The sequence below is a fragment of the Euprymna scolopes genome, chromosome 29, assembly GCF_053919585.1.
Source record: "Euprymna scolopes isolate OS-2025 chromosome 29, ASM5391958v1, whole genome shotgun sequence".
Classification (NCBI taxonomy): Eukaryota; Metazoa; Mollusca; class Cephalopoda; order Sepiida; family Sepiolidae; genus Euprymna; species Euprymna scolopes.
The window spans coordinates 46,420,428-46,426,332 of NC_136510.1; the positions used below are offsets into that span (position 1 = coordinate 46,420,428).

Genomic DNA, 5,905 nt, shown 5'->3' on the forward strand with positions numbered 1-5,905 from the left:
AAGATCCATTGGGCTTAGTAATTAAGCCACACGTGAAGACCAGGATTAGGACTAGATTGTCAGAGATTCTAGCTTTGAGCATGCCTTAAGGGTACTTTATTAGAGATTGGGCGCTCGTCTCCACTTTTACACCCAGCAATATAACAACCATTGGAATTATTATTATTATTATTATTATTATTATTATTATTATTATTATTATTATTATTATTATTATCTATATATTAATACGATGGCGCGTGTGTTCTTTTGTGTGTCACGCTTACATCCGGGTCGTATAATTGTTATGAAATTCCATTAAAAAAAATCAAATGATGTCGTTATTGAGACAAAGATAATAAAAATGATTTGATCTTCTGGGCCTTTTGGCTAAGATCAAAGTGTAGTATCTGTTCTTCAGATGCTACATTTCAATTTCTTCTCTCTCAGTGGAGGAAAAATCCCTTACTGCTAAGACAATATTGTGTTCCTTTTCTTCACGTTAAAAAACGATCCTGGTGTCTAAATCTGTCCTGTGGGGAGGCATTGTAAATAGGTACTATATTTAATGTAACAAAGTTTTAATATTAAAAAAGTAACTGGGAAAAGTAATCTCTGATTTAATTACAAAATGCTCTGGAAATACACCTTCTGATTAATTATAAAATGTCTCTTCTGATTAATTAGAAGTTGCACTGGTAAATGTCCCGTCTAATTATTTTTTTTTTACTTGCCTCCCCTCAAGGGAAGACTTGGACATGCGGTCGGTTAAAAATTTTGGGGGAAACCAGCTCCCAAAAAGAGGGGCACTCTGGTCAGTAACAAAAATAAAATTTTTATCAGTAATGAAGGATTTCTCCTCCATTAACCAAGACCCCAAAAGGGGGGATTAAAGTCATTGGCATGCTGAGACTGATACTACATTCAGAAATTCATGTTGAAGCAATGCTTGCCTAATCTCTACCTGTGTTAATGTTTTTATGTATTAATTTCAAAAAGCTGCTGAAACAGTTTATGATTTAAATATTACTTTATTTCAAGTATATTTAAAACAGTGGGGTGGGGGATATGAAGTCAGTCCCGGAAATAAATTAAACCGTTTATGATTTAAACATTACTTTATGCCATGTATATTTTTAACAGTAGTGTGGGGGATATGAAATCAGTTCTGGAAATAGCTGAAACCGTTTATGGATTAAACATTACTTTATTTAATGTATATTTATACAGTGGGGTGGGGAATATGAAGTCAGTACCGGAAAGGGCTGAAACAGTGTACTATTTAGACATCATATTATTTCATATATTTTTTAGCAGTGAGGTGGGGGTATGAAGTCAGTTCCATAAATAGCTGAAACAGTTTACGATTTAAACATTACTTTATTTCATGTATATTTTTAATAGTGGGGTGGCGGACATGAAGCCAGTCCCAGGTTCGAAAGAGATAAGTGCAAATATATAGTGGCAGAAAGCACCGCCAAGTATTGAATGAAATAGGTGGAAAACATATAGTAGCAGAATACCCAGTGTCGTCCAGGATCGAATGAGATAGGTGAAAATATATATACTAGCAGAATATGCGGCGTCACCCAGGATTGGATAAGATAGGTGGAACATATATACTATGAGAATACCCGAAATTGATTGATGTGTTTGTAATGAAATAATCATTCCAGGCAATATATTGAAGTTATTATTTAAGTAAGGTGGAGCGACATAGTGAGTTAAAGTTATGAAAATTATTGTCGAAATTAGTAACATATCCAAGAATTATGAAAAATGATGAAATGTGAGTTACTTGATTGCTGTGTTTGTAATGAAATAATAATCCCAGACAATATATCAAAGTTATTATTTAAGTAAGGAGGAGGCTATAAAGTGTGTTAAACTTACGAAAAATCATTGACGAAATTAGTAACATATCCAAGAATGATAAAAAAATGATAATATGTGGTTTAATAAATTAGTGTGTTTATCAAAGTTCTTATATTAGTAGGAGGGGCATAATGTGGGTTTTTAATTATAAAAAATTGTCGAAATTAGTACTATATACAAGAATTATGAAAAATGACGAAATGTGAGTTAATTGATTGGCGTATTTGAAATGAAATAATCAGCCCAGATAATATATCAAAGTTATTATTTTAGTAGTAAGGGGTTAATAATGTCGGTTAAACATATAAAAAGTGAGTGTCGAAATTAATAACATATCCGAGAATTATGAACAATGATGAAATGTAAATTAATTGATAATTGTGATCTTTATGAAATGATAAGCCCAGATAATATACCAAAGTTATTTTTTAATAAAAGAGGGCGATGAGGAGGGCTTAAATTATGAAAAAATATTGTTGGTATTAGTAAGATATCCAAGAATAACGAAAAATGACGAAACGTGAGTTAATTGATTGGTGTGTTTATAATAAAATAATCAACCAAGACTATATATACAAGTTTTTATAAAAGTAAGGGGAAAGGCGATTAAGGGGGGCTTAAATTGTGAAAGATTGTTGTCGAAATTAGTAACATATCCAAGAATTACGAAAAATGATGAAATATTAGTCAATTGATTGGTGTGTTTGTAATGAAATAATAAGCCCAGACAATAAATCAAAATTCATTTTTTAGTAAGAGAAGGCGATAGGGATGGTTTTAATTACAAAAAATTATGGTCGAAATTACTGACGCATCCAAGAATTACGAAATAGTATGAAAAGTTAGTTTATTGATTTGTGTGTTTATAATAAAATATCCAGTTCAGACAATATATCAGAGTTATTACGTTAGTAAGAAAGGAGGATAAGGATAGTTTAAATTATGAAAAATGGTTGTCGAAATTAGTAACATAGCCAAGAATTATGAAAAATGATAATATGTGATTTAATACATTAGTGTGTTTGCAATGAAATAATTTGACCAGACAATATATCAAAATTATTATTTTAGTAAGGGGGCGATGATGTTGGTTTAAATGATAAAAATGATTGTCGAAATTAGTAATATATCCAAAAATATGAAAAATGATGAAATGTGAGTTACTTGATTGGTGTGTCGTAATGAAAAAATCAGCTCAGATAATATATCAAAATTATTATTTTAGTAATGGGGGAAGTTATAAGGTGTGTTTAACTTATGAAAAATTATTGTCGAAATTAGTAACATATCCAGGAATTATGAAAAATGATGAAATGTGAATTAATTGATTGGTGTGTTTGTAATGAAATAATCGGCCTAGACAATAAATCAAAATTATTATTTAGTAAAGGTGGAGACGCGAAAATGTGGGTTAAAATTATGAAAAATGTTTGTCGAAATAAGTAACATATATAAGAATTATGAAAAATGATGAAATGTGATTTCATGCGTTAGTGTGTTTGTAATGCAAAAATCAGCCCAGAAAATATATATAAGTTATTATTTCATTAAGTAGAGTGCGATAATGTGGGTACAAATTATGAGAAATGGTCGTCCAAATTAGTAACATACTCAAGAATTATGAAAAATGATGAAACGTAAGTTAATTGATTGGTATGTTTGTAATGAGAAAAGCAATCCAGCAAATATATCAAAGTTATCATTTAAGTAAGTTTATAGGTATAATGTTGCTTAGAAACATAAAAAAAAACTATTGTCGAAATTAGTAACATATCCAAGAATTATGAAAATGATGAAATGTGAGTTAATTGATGTGTGTGTTTGTAATGAAATAATCAGCGTAGACAATATATCAAAGTTATTATTTTAGTAGGTGTGCGATATAATGAGTTTAAATGATGGCAAATTATTGTCGAAATTAGTACTATATTGAAGAATTATGAAAAATGATGAAATGTGATTTAATTGATATTTGTGTTTTTTTTTCATGAAATAATCAGCCGATACAATACATCAAATTTATTATTTTAGTAATGGAGAGGGGCGATAATGTGGGTTAAAATTATGAAAAATGATTGTCTAACATAATAACATATTCAATAATAATGAAAAATGATGAAATGTGACTTGATTGACCGGTGTGTTTGTAATGAAATAATCATCCCATAAAATATATCAAAGTTATTATTTTAGCAAGGGCGAGATACAGTTAAAAAAAAAGGGGCTAGAATAATATGATTGTGCTTTCATTCATGCTGAACAGAACGCCCACAGAATGCCCATATGAAAAATGCTGCTGTGGAATTTCCACAGGTCCCGCTAGCTATTATTATTATTATTATTATTATTATTATTATTATTATTATTATTATTATTATTATTATTATTTACTAGGATTATTGGCACAGATAATAACCAGTGACAATAATCAATCGCATTCACTAGAGTCTAAATGATAATTCTTTTCAGATCTCCATCAATCTTCGCCTTATACTATTACCATCACAAATAATTTAGCCTTATCGCAGCAAGCGTTTACCGTCAATTTTAGGCTGGCAACGACTTTTGGCCTTTCTTGAAGATTGGATAACAATAAATATTTCTTGGGCTCGAGTATTCTCTGAGCTTTTCTACTGGATGTCTGCTTGGTGCTCTGTCTACTCGGCTTTTCCATCTTCCTGGACATGTTACGACCATTTTGTGTAATACCAGCTGACTGAAGGTGTACAGGGCTTTACGTATGTGTTTATCTTATTTTTATTTGAAATTAAGTTTATGGAATTTCTAACAGTTTCACTTCCCTTAGGCTTGTGCGATGTACTTTCTATACTGTTTTTCTATTTTAAGTTAACTGTGCTTGGATAGTGTTTGATTGTTATGTCGATTGATTTCCGCGTTGGAGAACTTTTCTTAAAATTTCGGCTGTTTTTAGTATTGTAGTGCAGTACCATTGTATTATTATTATTATTATTATTATTATTATTATTATTGTTGTTGTTGTTATTATTACTGTCGTTATTATTATTATCATTATTATTATTGTTATTGTCGTTATTATTATTATTATTATTATTATTATTGTTGTTGTTATTATTATTGTCGTTATTATTATTATCATTATTATTATTGTTATTGTCGTTATTATTATTATTATTATTATTATTATTATTATTATTATTATTATTATTATTATTACTCGGGTTCAGTTTCTTCTTCCAATTACTGATTTGTCTTCATACTTTTTCATCGATTATTATTATTGTCGTTGTTATTATTATTATTATTATTATTATTATTATTATTATTATTATTATTATTATCATTATTATTATTATTATTATTATCAATATTATTATCATTATTATTATCATTATTATTATTATTATTATTATTATTATTATTATTATTATTACTCGGTTTCAGTTTTTTCTTCCAATTACTGATTTGTTTTCATACTTTTTCATCGATTCTGGATTCATTTTGTGATCTTGTCGCGTTTCCCATATATTGTTCTAGAATTGCATTCATTTTATCAGGTCTGATTGTTCTGTTTGTGTATTCTCCCTTTTGTTTTCGTTGTTTTTCGAAAGTAAATATCTTATACATTCAAATCATCGTTGCATACGACAAGAATACAGGCCAGTCGAGAAAAAGGGGGACAGTAGAACAGTTTTATTATTTATGCATCGCAAATTAAGGTAAGGCAAATGATAAGGCAAAACTTCACCTGCGAATTCTCTATTTGTGTGATATTTAGGCACGACACATTTAGGCATGACAAATTTAACACGACAAATTGCTCCTGCTATCTTTTGCTTAGATTCTGTGTAAAAAATAAGCGAGGTCTATTTTCACACTTAGGCAGAATTTGTTCCTTTTAAATTAAAAGAAAATAATTTTATTTCCATTTTTTAAATGGTAAATGTTTTGTTTTTTTATACATGTTCTTATAGTAAATGATTACCAAAAATTACTTTTAAAATATTAAATTATTAAATTCCTCCAAATTTCAGTCCGTCAATCTCTATCCGCTCCGCCATGATTGTAAGTT

At 29.0% G+C, this 5,905-nt stretch overlaps 1 pseudogene; it reads left to right on the plus strand.

Annotated features, from left to right (window-relative positions):
* Window positions 1–349: 349 nt before the first annotated feature.
* LOC145252996 (U2 spliceosomal RNA) lies at window positions 350–446 on the plus strand (annotated as a pseudogene).
* The last annotated feature ends 5,459 nt before the right edge of the window (window positions 447–5,905 follow it).